This window comes from Zalophus californianus, chromosome 1, assembly GCF_009762305.2.
Source record: "Zalophus californianus isolate mZalCal1 chromosome 1, mZalCal1.pri.v2, whole genome shotgun sequence".
In the NCBI taxonomy this organism is placed as follows: domain Eukaryota; kingdom Metazoa; phylum Chordata; class Mammalia; order Carnivora; family Otariidae; genus Zalophus; species Zalophus californianus.
Window position 1 is genome coordinate 81,246,216 of NC_045595.1, and position 18,951 is coordinate 81,265,166.

The window sequence follows — 18,951 nt, forward strand, 5'->3', positions numbered from 1 at the left end:
ACAGAGGTTCTTAGGCTTAGAAATAGTAATAGTTACCATTTATTGAGTACTTGTAATTGACCAGACCCTTTATTTACATAATCTTATTTAATTTTTATAAAAATCCTTTGGGGTAAACTTTATTATGCCCAATTTATGCAAGAGGTAGTCTTTGATCTAAGAAATTAAGCAATAAGAGCAAGGTCAAACAGGAAGTAGGTACTGTTGTAGGTATTTAAGCCCCAGTCTTTTTGTTTTTAATCCAATTGCTCTTTTCCCTCAAATTAATGATCTCCTACATCAATGAATGTTTGATTAGTGATTCTTCCAGGCAGCGAAGAGCTTGGGTCAGTTATATAATTCTACTTTTCTTCTATCTTCTACCATCTACTATATTTTACTATCTACTTTTCTTCTACTATCTTCTATGTTCCTTCTACTATTAAGTCTCATCATTTAATTCATCCATCCAGTCATCCAACCATCCCACAAACATTTCTTGAAACAATTTGCTAAACAATTTGGATTAAAAACAACAACAACAAAAAGCCTAAACGTAGCATCTGTCCTAAGAAGTTCACACTATAGAAAGTACATGAACGTGCAGAAAAATAAATGTAGATTATGCCGGCAGGATACATAAACTGTTACACAAACCAAAAATGAGTACCTATCTTCTGGGGGAAAAGGAAAAGGCAGGTCAGAGAAGGCTTGCAGATGAGAGAGAATTTCAGAATGGTGGAAGATGAGCCAGTGTCTAGAGCCATACAAGAAGGGATGCCATGACTTTTCTAAATGATGAAGTTCTTGTTTATGAAGGCTGGGCAGGTATTTTTCCCAGAGGTAGAGACATTCGTATAGGAGGAATCTTTGGACTATGTTAGACCACTCACCATAAACCATGGAGGACAGAATTGGGGTAGGGTGAGGTATGAGTGAAAATAGAGATATTTGGCATTTCAATAGAGATTACTTGGAACTTAGCCTGATTTCCTTGGTTCAATTGCATAATCCCTCACATAATTATGTATGTAAAAAATTATATAATGCTCTATCTTGTAGTGTATATATATTTTTTCTGTTACTCCACTCCACTTTACCCTACCCCCTAAACTGCAAGGAGGAGCACTCAAGGCATGAGCTGACTGGAAATGAAATCACAACGTTACCTTTGCCAAGTCAGTGTTCTAGTGGTAGATACGGAAAGGATATCTGAGAGAGATTCATCCTTTTAAGTCAAACTCTCATCCTTGACATTGTTTCTCTAATAACTCCAGAGAATTTTGAAAAATAATGTTTTACCATCCCCTGAAAAACCAAAGTATTTTCCACGTCTGATAATAATTTACGGAGGGGGAAGAAAGTTTGTGTGGTTTTTAGATTCAACACAGGAAGAACAGAACATCAAGTGCTATTCAGACTGAGAGAAGAACCTGAAATCTCTCCTCAGTGAATAAAGTTATTTGGAGAACCATTTATTTATTAAAAATGTGCATGTTGCTATGATACAAATTTGCAACAGGCATATAACTTCTCTAAAGATGCTGATTCTTGAAAGGCAGTCCCAGTGCCTTGTGGGTGTAAGGTAATGTGAGCCGCCAAGCCAGAACACCCATCCCTACTGGGGCAGAGTAAATTTGGACATGCATGCCCCTCTCTCACTGGCAAAGGACACAGAACTGACTCTTCTCAGAGAATAGGCTGAGAAACTCCCAGATTCAGTGGATTGCCTCTATCATTACCTTCCAACATAAGAAAAGCATTGATCCTTAATAGATCTTATTTGTTAGATTTAAGACAGGCTTTTGGTCAAACACGTTATGAAAATTGCTTTCTTGTTTTGGGAGGTATATATTTATTTTGTACATTTTCCCTAGAGTAACTTTAACAAATTACTTGTGTTGAGAAGTTAGTGAGGCAGGATTGTTGGGGTAAGGTGGATGAGGAGGGAGGTGGAGCGTTACATGGGAGGAATGAAAAAGAAAATTCTCATGGTTCAGGGATATGCATAAATGATTAATAACAGAAACTAAGATCAAGGGGTTAAATTTCATTGACACAGTTTGGCTTCAAATAGGAACCTGCTTCTTAACCAACAGGGTTGTCCAACAATAGAGTCAGAATACCAGCTGCTGACATGGCAGGCTTTGGAGACATAATGCCTAGGACAGGATCCTGGCTCAGCCACTACTCTCTCTGTATCTTTAGGAAAATTGTATAACCCCTCTGGGCCTCATCTTTCTTAATTGTAGAATAAGGATAACCATAGTGCATAACTTAGAATTACTAAGAAGATCAGGTGCAATAATGCAGGTAAGTCGCTCAGCACATTGCCTTGCATGCAACAACAATAAAAACAACTCAACAAAGTGGTTAACCTTTACTGAATGCTTCCTAGTTGCAATCACATTCCCAGGGGTTGAGTTATATGTGCATTACCTCATCTAATTCTCACTATAACCCTATATTAATGGGGATTTTATTATTTCCCACTTTATAAAAGGAGAAAACTGAGGTGTTATGAAGGTACAGAGGCCCAAGCTCTCACAATGGTAGAATAAGGATTCAAACCCTGGCAGTCTGACTCCAGAACCCACAGTTAGAATCACTGATCATGTTCTAGGTTAAGAATGTGTCTGGCACATTGCAAGCATGACATAAATAGTAGCTATTCTTCCTCTGAGTATTAATAATGGAAAAGATGCCTTGGAAGGCAGAGACTTGGAACTATTCAGAGTTTGGTTAATTACCCTCCAAGAATTCTGAATGAACGATGACTACATTTTGTAAAAAAATGATCCATTTTCCTTGAATGACCCTTTCAACTCTGTGTTGGCTTTGGAAACCAGCCGATGTAGATTAAAGTACTCACTCTGCCACTTTCTAGCTATGTGACCCTGTTGCTTGTAAAATCAAGACAGTAGTATCAGTATTGTAAAGATTAAATGAAAATAATGTATATAAAGTTTAGCCCGCAGTTTGACATATGGCAACAACTTGGCAGATGACAGCAAAAGTTTCTAGTATTATTATAATATTTATATTTATTTAGGTTTTTATTTCTCTGATCTGTTTTATTCTCTAGTCTCACCTTTTTTTTTATGTTGGGCTACTTAATATCTTATAGGAGATGCATTTTTCAGATGGCTCTATTATTCTGTCAAGGGAAAAGACAGAATTGGACCCTAGATCAAAGGAAGATGGAAAAGACTAGAAGAAATGATAGGAAATAAAAGAAGTGGAGCTAAAAACAAAGAAGGGAGGAAAGGTAGGAGACTTGTGTCACTGGCTTCTTGTTTTGGCCTAAATTTCATGCCACTGCAGAGCACGGTTAATTCTGGGATGAATTAAAGCAATGGCTGTCCACTGGCCAGTGCAAAAGGCCCATATAAACCCAGCAACAATGAGAAGAGGAAATGCCCCCCCCCCCATGAATCAAGCAGGGTCACTGTACCTAGTTACACCTTCAGAGGTGTGGCCTGCCCCAGCTCTCTCTGGCTCCACGGTGAGAGAACGATGGTGAGTTTTATATTGGTCTATACAACAGAGCTGTGATACTTAATCAGAGAGCAGAGAGAATATCCTAATAGAGATTAATGACCCTGATTGGAACAAATCAAGGTGAATACCTCCAAATGCGAAATATTTAGATAAATACGTTAGGTTCAAATTACACATTTAACTCTTTAAGGTTGACCTCAAAGTCATATTTTTTATAAAAATATTTACCTGATCCAGATAAAGTTAAAATCCTTTCTTATGGGGGGTAATAATTATTAATTGGTCCATTTTAACTTTGAAGGGTTTCTATGCCTTTACAGGTTTTAGGCCATGCATTGGGAGGGAGCGGGGAGGGCCTTCTAGGGAGACCTGAGTATCACAAAAAGAATGAAATAGAAGCAGAAAATTCAGGCTCCATGTGCTTCTCACACTATAGTTAGGCTGTCACTAATGTGGCTATTAACTTTTCATGTTCAGATTTATTATGCTGTCATTATGGCACTTTTCTTTGCTGATGCATCGAGCCACTATTACATATTTGTTGGCATCTCATCTATTTAAGGGAAACAAGTGATTACCCGTTGCCAAGGAGACTAATAAGGAGTGTGCAAGCAAAGGACTGTAGAGTTCTTGTTGGAAGATAACAAGTCACTGGTATTTTATTTTCGATTAAATCATAAACTACCTCATTGTTTGAAGCAAAATCACCTTCTCCCTCCCATAAAGAAAAAAAAAACCTAGAGCACTTTTTAAAAGATAAACCTACCAACTTCTTAAAAAACAAAATAAATGCATATGATAGACATAAAATATTTTAGAAAATAATAACTTCTAATAAGCTTCCCGAGAAAAGAAAGTTACTTCTGGGATTTTTTTTTTTAATTTATTCATTTGAGAGAGAGAGAGAAAGCATGAACAGGAGGAGGGGCAGAGGCAGAGGGAGAAGCAGACTCCCCCTGAGCAGAGAACCTGATGTGGGGTTTGATCCCAGGATGCTGGGATCATGACTTGAGCAGAAGGCAGACGCTGCTTCTGGGATTTTTGAGTTTTCACCTCCACCAGAGAACCATGGAACTGAATTACGACCAAAGTGTTTCTGAAAACGATGAGACACAAGGTTAAAGATATAAATTGCAGATTTCCACAGACTTTGTGACACATGTTTCAAGCAAGTAATGTGAAACTTAGAGTTAGGCAGGTCTGATTGTTATTTCTTTTTTTTTTTTTAAGATTTTATTTATTTATTTGAGAGAGAATGAGATAGAGAGAGAACATGAGAGGGGAGAGGGTCAGAGGGAGAAGCAGACTCCCCGCCGAGCAGGGAGCCCGATGCGGGACTCGATCCCGAGACTCCAGGATCACGACCCGAGCCGAAGGCAGTTGCTCGACCGACTGAGCCACCCAGGCGCCCTGATTGTTATTTCTTATGATGGCTGTCAACCTTGCCCAAATTACTTGCCTTCTTATTTTCTTTTCCTTGCTTATAAAATAGAGAAGATGATACATATCACAAGCAATGTGGTGATAATTAAATGAGAGAACTTGTATAAATTACCTAAAATATGTTATTTCCATGAATATGGAACTTTAGTTCATCATTCACTGAATTCAGGCGTTCATTGAATACCTGCATTAACTTAAGAATACAAACATGAATAAGACACAGCACTGTTTCTAAACTCAGAATTGTTACAGCAGCCAATTAAGTGATTCAGATTTATAAAACTATAATTTCAGTACAATGTTTTCAGTGTAATTGCGGACTTATTTACCGCAGTAATGCTAACTGCTGTGACCGATAAATTCCTAAATCTCAGTGGCCTAACACTTTTTATTAATGATCTCAACATATGTGTTTCTAATGGTTAGGTCGATGGGCTTCCCAGGTTCACTTGGTACCCAGGGTCCTTTCATTTTATGACTTCACCCTCTTCGGAAAATATTTATTTAACCTTCAGTGTAATGGACAGAGAGATGGAGGATTGTACTAGAAACGTTCTGCAAGGCCCGAACTGGAAGAGTCACATGTCATCTCTCCTTGAAATCCATTGGCTAGAAATCAATTACATAGCCACACTTAACTGCAAAGGACACTGGGTGGGGAACACTACTGAGCTATGAGCCTGGAAAGAAGAAAGTGGTCTGTGAACATCCATCCAGTCTGAGTCTTACTGGAAAATTTTTCATTCTTACCTGAACGTATCCATTGGTAGAAGTTAGAAAATTGTAAGCCTTTTTCTTAAGGGCACAACCCTCAATAAGTAGTTAAGGAGATGTGTTAGATAAACTCTAAGGCATTCAGTCCTGGAGTTCCCTGCGTCTCTACATATAATTTCCTCTTGACATCTTAATTCTTTGCCACCTTTTTTTTTTTTTCAGTCTTTTCCCGTCAAGTCCCTCTCTCATTCTTGTTTCAACTTCTGTGTTGTGCAGCCCATTAATGTTATGAGGAAGGAAATTACATTCTAATAGCTGACTGTCAAGTATTTTTAATATTCCAAAGCAAATAGAAAATCCAAGGGAACATTCTACCCAAAACAACAAATGAAAACTCAGTATGCATAGTTTGACAGATAATTAGTTTTTCTAATTATGAATTATTTACGTGAAAAACTTAGAAATGCACAGAAATAATTATTTAATTGTATAATTAAATTGTCTTTAATTATCATAATATTTATATTCATTTATTGTGCACTGGAAAAATTTATACAGGTTTATAATATTATTTCTAATTCTAATAGGAATAGTAGAGAATCTTATCTAAAATTTATATGAAAAAAGAAACTTGAAACTCTAAAGAAATTTTTTAATATGCTCGAAGTCTCAATCAAAACTAATGAAGTCTATGACTATGCCAAAGCCACAATTCTTCAATGAGGCCAGCAAAATTATCATACATTAAAATATATAATGTAGTATTCTGACATAATATATATTATATATATAATGTATATAATTTATTAAAACTGTTTAGAAAATATTTAGGCTCCCTACCCAATAGAAGTTGAATTTTGCTTTTTTTAATAGCAAAATATACACATAGAATATATTCATATGTCCTACACAGAATGAACTATATACATATTTATAATGAAAAGTAAAAACCGTAGTGGATCTAGTAATTTTAAAAAGCAAGTTGTTTTTGTTTTTGGCTGTCCTAACACCATCCACATACACATTTGGCTAGTAGATGTGGATCACTTATTTAGTTAGTTGTGATATTTGATATATGAATGGTTTGAAGAAATCCCACAATACTATCCCCAGGTGGTAGGTGTTCGCTGCCCTATATTCTTCATATCACATCCTATTACTGAAAAAAATAAATATATTTATGACTCCTGGAAAATTGGTGGGACAACTGCAGGTTGCCAATCCTTTCACTTACTACCACCTTATAGCAACTGACCAAAAGAATAAAAAAGAAAAATTGGGAAAAATTTATTGAATAGTTACCCTGCCTACAGAATGGTCCAAACAAACCTCTTATCTAAAGGGATTTCTGCTATGTATAGAACTGATCAGACTGTTTTGAAAATAGACATCAAGGGCCAAAACATGTGTTTTTCCTCCAAGAGAATGATAAGTCATTGCTGTAATCGCCTAGTTTGAACCAAACATCATAAAATCCCATGATTCAAATACATGTGCTGAAAGATTCTGGAGAAGTAAGGAGGTAATTATTTTGAGTCCCCTTTCTGGACACATTCTAACAAATATTTTGTTGAGTCTGACACTGTTTGAAGGTGCTTGTGACATCACTGTCATCAAGGCAGCCAAAGCCTGGGCTCTAACAGATCTTACATTCTAGAGGGGAGACAGAAAAAAAGAGAAATAAACACACAGATTTATAAGCTAGGATGCCAGGTAGTGAGTGATTAGTGCAATGAATAAAAATGAAATAGTTCAAGAAGCTGGAAGGGAAGAGGACCTCTTACAGAAAGAGATACTGGAGAAGGAGTCTCAGAGAAAGTGAGATTTCGGCATGGCTGTGGATAAAATGGGTGAGTAAGCCATCTAAATATTAAAAGGAAGAAAACTCCAAGTAGTAGGAACAGCAAGTGCTGAACGTGGACTATGACTGATACAGTGACAGAAATCAATAGTACTTCAAATTTACATTTGCAGAGTTGAAGAGAAAGTGTTATCTCTAGGCAGTTTTTCTATAATTTACATTTCTTAATAATAACTTATACCAGTTCCTTACAATATTGGGGTAACTTCTAAATCTGAGAAAACATGGTCTAGAGGTTAGGAGAGGTGAGAAGAAAATAGGAACAAACCCAATTAGTATCATTTTTGTACTTCCAACCTAAGAGTTGTTGAAATATCTGCATTGGAGGAAATAAGTGTGTGGCCTTACCAAACCTAATGTCAAAAAATCACTAAAGTGTTTTTGAAACCAACATCTTATCTGCACAGCTGGTCCAACTTGGTAATGGGGAAAACTTCCAGAACAAAGAAAACAATCTCCTAATATATTTCAAAAAATGTGACCCATCTGTATGCTATCTATAAGAAACTCACTTCAACCCAAGTAGATTAAAAATAAAAGGATGGAAGAAAATATATCCTGCAAACATTTATCAAAGGAAAGCAAGGATGGCTGTATTAATATTAAATAAAGTAGTCTTTAAAACAAAGAAAATTACTAGAGAGAGAGAAGCACATTATACAGTGATGAAAGGTCAGTCCAACGTGAAGCCAGAGATATCCTTGATGTGTATGCCCTAAACAACAGAACTGTCAAATATGTGATGCAAGAATTGAGAGAACTGAAAAGAGAAACAGAAAAATCCAAAATTTTGAATGGAGGTTTTAACACCCTAATCACTACTGATGAAACAATTAAACTGATAATCAGCAAGGTATGAATGAACTCAAGACCAGCGCCTAAAAGGATTGAAATTATATTTATAAAACATCCTACTCAACAATAACAATATACATTCTTTGCAAGTGGGTGGTACTGTGACTATAAGGAACATATATTTAGTCTTTGTCCTTGTTTCTGGCACAGAGCTCCTCAAAACCCTTAGAATTTCCTAAGTGATGGGGACAATAAATGTGTCTTTGTTACGTTAATGTGGTGACTTTTGGAGCCACCACTTAAGGGTGGGAGCTGGCTGCCAGTGGAGCCAACCATGTGGTTAGAGGGTTAGAAATTTCTGTCCCTCCAAACCTCCCATCCCCACCACCTTCAGAGATAGGAACAGGGCTGCAGATAGAGTTCAATCACCAAAGGCCAATGATTTAATCAATCATGTCTTTGTAATGGAGCTGCCATAAAACCCCAAAAGGATGGGGTTTGGAGAGCTTCTGGATCGGTGAACACATGATTTGGGGAGAGTGGTATGCTCAGACAGATCATGGAAGCTCCAAGCTCTGTACCTTGCCCTATGCACCTCTTCCATCTGGCTATTTCTGTGTTACATCCTTTTATTGTAAACAAGTAATCTACTAAGTCAAATGTTTCTCTGAGTTCTGTGAGGCACTCTAGCAAATTAATAGAACCCAAGGAGAAGGTTGTAGAAACCTCTGCTGTTTAGAAGTGCAGAAAACAACCTGAACTTGTGATTCGAGTTTGAAGTGGAGAGAGTGGAGACAGTCTCATAAACTAACCGCTTATCCTGTGGGATCTGACTATCACTGGGCAGATCGTGTCAGAATTGAGTTGAATTGTAGAATCCCCAACTGGTGTCACATCCACATGTTGGAAATTGGGTTCAGAATCCTTTTAAAGTGCCTGTGGAATAAATACCAAGATAGGCTATATCCTGCACCAAAAACTAAACCTCAACAAATTGAAAAGACATAATTATAAAAATTGTGTTATTTGAGCACATTGGAATCAAAGTAGAAAGTAATAATAGAAACCTAAGTGGAAAATCTCCAAACAATTGGAAGTGAAATAATACACTTCTAAATAACTCTTGAGTCAAAAAGGAAGTCTCAACAAAAATTAAAAATACAATGAGCTTGAATAAAAAAAAAATACCAGATAAAATCTGTGGACATAACTGTAGCAGTGTTGAAAGGGAAATTTACAAGATTAAAGATATACATTATGAAAGAGGAAAAGCCTCAAATCAGTGATCTAAGCTCAGACCTCAAGGACCTAGGAAAAAAAGAGCAAAATGATTCCAAAGTGGTTAGAAGGAAGAAAATCCTAAAGATAATAGCAGAAATCAATAAAATTCAAAACAGAAAACAATAGATAAAATCAATGAAAGAAAGATCTGGATCTTTGAAATGTCAATAAAATTGTCAAACCCTTAGCAAAACCGAAAAAGAAAAAAAAAAAAGAGGAAACACAAATTATCAGCATTAAGAATGAAATAGAGACGGTCACTACAGGCTGAATGGACATCACAAAAGATAATAAAGGAAGGCTACAAACAACTCTACACCCATAAATTCGACAACTTAAACAAAAAGGATTAATTTCTCAAAAAATGCAGAATAGTATAACTCCCCCAATAAGAAATAGATAATTTGAAATACCCTGTAAGTATTAAATTAAATTTGTAATTAATAAATTCTCCCAAAGAGGGGCAACTGGGTGGCTCAGTCGTTAAGCATCTGCCTTTGGCTCAGGTCATGATCCCAGGGTCCTGGGATTGAGCCCCATGTCAGCAGGAAGCCTGCTTCTCCCTCTTCCTCTCCCCTGCTTGTGTTCCCTATCTCACTGTGTCTCTCTGTCAAATAAATAAAATCTAAAAAAATAAAATAAAATAAAATAAATAAATTCTCCAAAAGAAAAATCTCTAAGTCCAATGGTTGCTTTGGAGAATTCTACCAAATGGTTAAAGAATTAACAATTCTTCACAATCTCTTCGGGAAAATTGAAATGAAAGGAACACTTTCTAATTTATTTTGTGAAGTTAGTATTACCCTGAAAACAAAGTCAGACAGAGATAGTACAACAAAAGAAAACTATAGACCAATATATCTTCTGAATATAGGTGTATAAATTCTTAACAAAATACTAGTAAATAGAATTGAAAAAAAGATTTTTAAATCATAACCAAGTAAGAACCAGAAATTAGAACAAATGACAAAAATAAGACCATAAGTAGGTCATGAAAAAATTGAAGATGGAAGAATATAATCAATAACCACAAACACACACAATTATCAGTTTACATTATAAAACAAAATCCAATCTTGAGCTGTCTATGAGCGATTACTGGAAAATTGATTTAACAAGGCTGACATGCAAAAGAGATAGGCAAAATTATAACATTTAAATGTAAACAAAAGTAATTGGGATTCTTATTAATATAAGATAGAGCTCCGGGTTAAAAAAATGAAAGGACAGTTAGCAGAAAGTTTATATGGAAAATATTATGGTCAAAACCTTAGGCCAACTTGCAATCAAATATACATAGTTAAAAAATTTTTAAATCATAACAATAAATTGAAAAAATACATTAATGTTGTAAAACTTTAATATCTTTATTTGTTCTCAATTATTTAAAGTAAATATAGAGGATTGTGTTATAATTCTTTTGTATGTAAGTGACAGAAATTAGTTAAAACTTAGTAATTCCAATAAGAGGTCTATTGATGAAACTCAAGAGATAGGATTCAGACATCTTTTTTTCAATGATATTATTACTGAGCACCTCTCTCTCTCTCTCAGTGAAAAAGTTCTCTCACCTTTATAGCAATCTGTTCTCCATCCGCAGGTCCTGCCCCACCTGTGCAAGTTCTTTAAGCTTTCTTATTCCTGCTAATAGTTCTAGGAGTCTGTAAAGGTCTTACATGTTCTGACAGGTAACTTTTAAGCTATCACTGGTACTGCCACCCTAGCTATGTAAAAGCCCTCCTTTGTCATTCTAGTTGGGTAATACTCTCAACTTGTTGCCTCACCTATGATTAACCTCTTGGTCTATACCAACCTGTCTTCAGCAACCTGTTCTTATCATTTCTTTTGAGCCTCAGAGCTGATAAATGCCTCCTCCTGATTTTCATCCTGGGGCACTTGTGGTATGTAGAGTATATATTATCCTCTTCTACCATTTTTCCCACCATGCATATAGTCCCTCCCCTCTGTTTCCTGCCGTACTGCAGGAGGCTAATAATATGCAATGGATTTTATTACATATTTGGGAAAATTACATTAAAAACAGTGATTTATGGCATATACTTCATAGGCTTGGATAGGCTCTTGTCATTTACTAATAGGGTCTACCACAGGTGCTTCCTTGACTGGCCATTAGCCAGTTGCCTCCTGCCCACTAGTTGCCTTCAGAAAGCTTATACTTCTTAGAATGAAGTCATATAGGGCAACCACATTTTAGAGAGCCAGCCCAGGACTCAGCCATATCACAACAAAAATATAATAATATATTAAGTAATTATCCACCATGAGTTGTTACTTTAACATATAAATATGAAATATAGGTGTTTGTTTGAAATTATTATTATTTTGTGTCATTTTTCTGTCACACAAATGCTATTATTTAAACACAGCAACAGGACTAAAGAACAGTGGCAATTGGTAGTAATTAAGAGTAAGACTAATTAAATAAATAATGTGTGTGAAAAATATAACAATAATTTTATGTTCCTTTGTGTTCTTCAGTGCAACAGCTTAACCCTTAAAATTCTTTATTGGATGTTTATATTTTATAGGCTGTATTATTGTATATTCTAAAGATACATAAATTTAAGACCCTTTTAAAGGAGAACATAATATAATAGGACTAATTAAACAGATATTACCTATATTCAATTTAAAAAACTGTTTGGTTTTCTCTTTGATGATAGACTAGGATACTTTTACTCCTTCTGTTTCTTTGCCCAGTAATACTTCTCTAAATTTCTTATAGCCTTTAGGATAAACTTTTTTTCTTTTATGTAGTGGCAAAATTGAATTTGGTTAAACGTAAAATTTATTTCAACTTACAGTTTTGCTCTTATCAAAGCCACAATACATTGATTCTTGGGGCCAGTCCAATACGATAACATCAAACTAAATATCCTCTCAACAAAAGCATGTGGCCATAGTGTACCTAAGATTTTACTTACCAGAACAAGCAGTCCTTTTCAATTTGTAGGGATTCGTTTTCAATAATGCCATCCAGAGACTTCTGGTTTCTGGTCTGATATGTAAAACGCTTAGAAGTTGTGACTCCTAGTCTTAAAATAAGAAAAGGGCCAAACTGAAAATCACCAACTCTTCTTAAACCCATCAAAGAATTGAGGTCACAGTTCAAACCTTACCTTAAAACTGGAGAAACAGTCAGAGAAAGAGATCCAAAGCTTACCTGGAACAGAAGCACGCAACTAGAACCAGTACCTGCGGGAACACTTAAACCATGTTTGAGGAATTGCTGGAAGTTCAGCATTAACTGGCTTAAGAGTTAAAAGCTCCAGGGGCTCCAGTTCTAAGGGATCCCCCACACTTTTGTGAGTTTCATGTCCAAGAGCCTCACCGGGTTCTCAGGGTAAAAATCAAAGAAAAATTCCTTGTGCTTCTGGAATAGGGAAGGAAAAGCCGCAATTTTGAAGTCAGCTCGGAACATTTTGTTCTCCGTAACAAAAGTCTATCCTAAAGGTCAAATATTTTCCAGAGCCTAAGGGACCTGGGTTTTATTAGAACATAACTGACCTGGGAAAAGTGAAATACCCAAAACTCAGGTCTCCTTTAGCTTTCCTGTGTTACCTCAGAGAAGTACTCGTAAAGGTTAGAGCCCAAGGGCCTAGGCTCACTAAAAGACTAATAACCTAAAAGAAGACTATAGAATGCTTCCTCTTCTTCCACAATTTATCACCGTCATAGATAGGGCTCTTGTATAGTAACTAAAGATTATAGCTGAAAGAACGTCAAGCCTCAGGCCCTGTTGAAAGTATCTCTAGGAAAATCCAAAGACCACAGTAGAGACCAGAAAGGGGAAAGTTTAGTCTCTGACACCTTTACCTAGAGCAAACAGTAAACATAACCTACAGCTAACATCATACTTAATAGTAAGAAATTATATACTTTCTCCCTAAAATCAGCAGTAGAGCAAGGATGCCTCCTCCCACCATTCCTTTTCAACATTGTACAGAAAGTCCTAACTAATGCAATAAGACAAAAAAATGAAATAAAAGGAATACAGATTGGGAAGAAAAAAACTAAATTGCTTTTGTTTACAAATGTCATGATTGTCTATGTAGAATATTCCATATATTTAACAAAAACAACAAAAATTCCTGGAACTAATAAGTGATTATAGCAAATCTGCAGGACACAAAGGTTAAATACAAAAGCCAATTCTTTCCTATTTACCAGCAGTGTACATTTGGAAACTGAAATAAAAAAAAATACAACACCACTTATTGTATGTCCCAAATTAAATATGCAGTATAAATCCAACAAAATATATACAAGAGCCATGTGAAAAAAACTACAAAACTCTGATAAAAGGAATCAAAGAAAAACTAAATTAATGGAGAGATATTTCATATTTATGGATGGGAAGACTCAATACTATCAAGATTTCAGTTCTTCCCAATTTCATTTATAGATTCAACGCAATCCCAGTCCAAATACCAGCAAGTTATTTTGTGGATATCAACAAACTTATTCAAAAGTATAGGTGGAAAGGCAAAAGACTCAGAATAGCCAACACAATACTGAAGAACAAAATTAGAGGAGTGACACTCCCCAGTTTCACTTATTACAAATCCACAATTGCCAAGAAAATATGCTATTATTGAAAGAATAGAAAAATAGATCAATGGAACAGACTAGAGAGTTCAGAAATAGACCCACACAAATAATGTCAACTAATTTTTAACAAAGACACAAAGATTTCTGTGAAGACACTGTTAAGAGAATCAAAAGGTAAGTTACAGACTCAGAGAAAATATTTGCTGAAAACATAACTGATAAAGGACTTGTATCCAAAATATATAAAGAATTCTTAAGACTCAACAATAAAGAAACAACCCAATATTAAAATATATAAAAGATCTGAACATCAGAAGAGATATATGGATGGCAAATAAGCATATGAAAAGATGCTCCATATTATATTTTATTAGTGAACTGCAAATTAAAACAAATAATGAAAAAAAAACTCTATATCTCTTATAACTTAAATTATGGCTTAAATCAAAAACACTGACAATAATGTCATCCATTTTGTATCTATATGCTTGTTTTGGTAGATGAGATGTTTGTCAATAAGATCTTTTGCATGTATAAATTCATCATATAAATTATCCATATCTAAAATGTCCATCATTTTTTGAGCATTCAGAAGCACATTGGATTTCATCACAATTTAAATCTCTCCAGGAAAGTGGTTTTAATATATAGAGATAATCTGAACTTGTGAAATCAAAATTGGATTCCAAATAAATTATGGTTTTAGTAAATATATTGAGAAAGTCCTATTAAATTTGGCTTTCCTTTTCTGTAGACATACTTTTGGATTTTTAAGCAGTCTTATTTTAAAAAAAAAAACAAGTCATGATTTTTGCTGAATGAGTTTTTGTTGCAACCTACACATAGCATTAAATAATTCAGATACAATCAGTTCATCCTTTTCTTGACTCATTATGGCCCCCCCAAAGATGATCAAATAGTTTTGGAGAAACAGCATATAAGTTTATGTTTTACTGTAATCCTTTTTCCATTTCTCATCTTAAATGTATGTCTAAATTGGAGAATATTCTTCTTGTCCCAAACTTTGAAAATGTAATTTTACAATAGGCCAACATTTTAATATCTTTCCTATGACTGACCACAATGAAAGCCATCCTGTAGACACGTGAAAGTTTATCTTCTTTTATTTCAATAAAATCTAAAGTGCCATTAAGTGTTAATGCACATTTCAAGGAAACTGAAAAGTGATAAAAATTTTTCATTATGAAATCCTTAATATTACAGATAAGCAAATCACATCATTTTTTAGCACCATAGTGTACAAGGTTTACAGGAGATTTAACAGGTAAAATCTTTTCATTTTCTTTTGTAAGAAGTTTATAAACTGAATGGAATTTTCCAAAATTTACATTTGCCTTATCGCCTAATTATGCAGATTGATAGGCAGAGTGTAGAGGTGTGTATTTGGTCAAGATGTCAACAATCTTTATTTTACATTAACTGATGTTTTATTAAAACCATAGAATTTAGAAAATGAATTTAAACTACTTTTTTTTTCAAATCAAAGTATCTAATAGCTAGGGATAAAATTTTTTTTAAAAATTTATTTATTTATTTTGAGAGAGTGAGAATGAGAGAGAGAGAGAGTACATGAGAGCGGGGAGGGTTGGAGGGAGAAGCAGGCTCCCAGCCGAGCAGGGAGCCCGATGCGGGACTCAATCCCGGGACTCCAGGATCATGACCTGAGCTGAAGGCGGTGGCTTAACCAACTGAGCCACCCAGGCGCCCCCAAAATTTTTTGTTTTTTGCCATGATTCAGTGTATCACTTTATATACTGCGGAAAGTGTGACCATTCGTGAGTTGACAGAAAAAGCTGTAAGCTGTAAGGAGCCAACATACCTATTTTCAAAATTTCTACTTTCGTTGACCCACAAGACATTTTAATGGCAGTCTCTGAACCAGAAAATGTAACTTTACTCATTTTCATAGAACAATAAAGGGAACAATATGATATTGTCAAGAGTTTAGCTAAGTTAATGCATGTTGGTGTTGTCTTGGCATTCATTTCGTTTGGCCAAGGGGGCCTTAAACTAACATTAGCCCCTCACGATGGCTCATGCCCTTGTCAACCTAATTTAAGTGGTATACTGAGGCAAACCCAAATTACCAGAAATTAAGTCTATTTGGAAATAGCTGTGGAATTACAATTTGGGAAATGTCAATTGTAGCAAGCTACAGGTGAATCCATTGAAAAGTCTGGGGCAGGCTCTATTTATGCTCAAGGAATACAAACAAGGGGAAGGCTGCCCAGAGTTCAAACAGTGGAGTTCATTGGCTTGAAGCTAGAGATTCTGGGCGGATGTTCCTAATTAGTCAGGAGGTAAGTTCTGTTTTCTCTAAGTTGGGCATTTAGAGGAAATCATTCTCTCCGGACCGTTCTTAGGTTTTGTTTTTCTGAGGGCGCATGCGTGAGATTCTGTTTCAGGTGCTCGGGTTCCGTTTTTAGATCGAAAGCCTTTTACACCTTACGTTAACGGCCTGGTTGTCCAAGAGTAAATGCAAGTTTTTGATGTGATTTTCCCAACTGTCCTTGTGATAAATGCTCCTGCTTCCCAGGGCCCTCCTGTTGTTGCTCCTTAGCTACAACCTCCATGGAGCTTACTAAAACTTCACTCTTTTTGGTTTAAATTGACCAATCCAGCCTTAGCCTGGAAACCCCAAAGCACTCCACCTACTAACCCCAAAAAAGGCATGTGCCCCAGTCGTGTGTGTCTCTGCCTGTACCCTGTATTGGCTGTTTCATATGTCCCCTTGAGGCATGCCATGAACTTCCTCCAGGACCTTTGAGTATTACATTTCTCGATTTCAATTTCCCTTGTCTTCTGTTGATGGAGGCTCGCTATCAGATATGAAACCAGGGTTTCATTACCATATGTTAATTTAACAAAGTCACAACAGTATGTGTTTTCATTTGTGAAGAATGCCAAAGCTAATTCAGTGGCTGCTATTTCTGACTGAGCATTCTTATCTTTTTGGGAGATTGAAAAAAAAAAACAAAAAACCTTTTAATTGATTTAGAAGTACTTGCCCTATCATCCCGAATCATCCCAAATTTGTGAGATTTGGTCTCAATCTGTGCTTTCATATCTCCTCCTCCACCTTGCCCAGATATGAAACCAGGGTTTCATTACCATATGTTAATTTAACAAAGTCACAACAGTATGTGTTTTCATTTGTGAAGAATGCCAAAGCTAATTCAGTGGCTGCTATTTCTGACTGAGCATTCTTATCTTTTTGGGAGATTGAAAAAAAAAAAACAAAAAACCTTTAATTGATTTAGAAGTACTTGCCCTATCATCCCGAATCATCCCAAATTTGTGAGATTCGGTCTCAATCTGTGCTTTCATATCTCCTCCTCCACCTTGCCCATTTCCAAATTCTTTCTAGCATACTATTTAATATGCACTGTTGTGATCATTTACCTCCTTAGCCCAGTTGTACTTCCGTCCGTTATTAAAATAACACAGACATTTAGCTTTCTTTTTTGGTGATGTCTGGGTCATGCTAACATTGGTATTGGGATTGTTCTTATTTTCACTATCTAAACTCTTAGAAAACATCACAATATTTACAGTGTTAAAAATTAAATTTGCATTATCTTGATACAAAGCAGGAATCCATAGGCAAAGTCAATGATGGACTGTTAAAACTCATGATTATGATACACTTTGTTAATAATAAAAGTATTTTTATATTATCACATTGTTTAGGCCCTACAGCCACAACTGCTCCAATATTTGAGTTTATATTATGGACTTTGCTCTATGTTCCCATAAGTAATTTGTTCATTCGGGTACTTTTGTAATACCGGATAAACTGTATGCCAAAATTGCCTTCAAATCTTCAACTCTTGTCAGTTCTTTCAGTTTCTACTCTTCTAATGAATAGTGCCCGTTTTTCAGTCAGGGTGAGGCCTCAATTCTCTATTTACTGTGCAAACTGAAAATATATCTGGAAATTCTGTAGGTGGCAAACTATTTGATATAGTATAGCTGGGATTAAACTGATTATATTTAATGCATTTAAAATCAAATGATGGTACAACAAAATGGGAACACAGGATCCAAAGGTATTAATGAAATACAATAATCACAGGATAATTGCATGTCAGTTAATCAGATGGCAGGAAAGAGAAGAGAGACATATAACAGGTTCAGATTAAATAATTATATTGCAGAGGATTGCGGACAGCTCTCTCTGAGTTTGTATGAGCAGGAACAAGTTTATAATTCCCCCCCAAGGAATAGTAATGAGAATTTCAAAGCCTCCTCCTGGCTACATGTATTTTACATAAATACATAATGCAAAAGCTGAAGTCAGAGACAGGTACATTCTAGTGATATTCAAAGGCCAAATTATGTGGCATTTGAAAATCTATAAATATATACAAGGTATTTTTCTCTCTCTCTGTCTTCTTTCTTCCCTTCTTTCTGCTTTTATCTCTTACAATCTCCCTCCTTTCTGTATTACTCCCTTCTTTTTTCCTTCTTTTAGTTCTTTAATGAAAAATTTCTTTTGTGATTCAGGGTAAGGCCAAGCTGGGGGTTCCCTATTGATTCACAGTAGAAAACCCTATAGGCTGATGGGTGCAGGCTTTAACTACCTCCGCATATCAATGTTTCAAGGTCTTCCAGACTGATCTGCACACAGTAATCATTTTCAGCATCTATAGGGCAGGAGTATGAGAACTCCTTAGAAATAAATAAGGAGGTGGAAATTCAGGCCACCTTGCAAGGTCACTGAGAACTGTGTCTGCTGTTGGTAGCTGCCACTCTGGCAGCACTTAGTGCCTGCCACAGTAGTC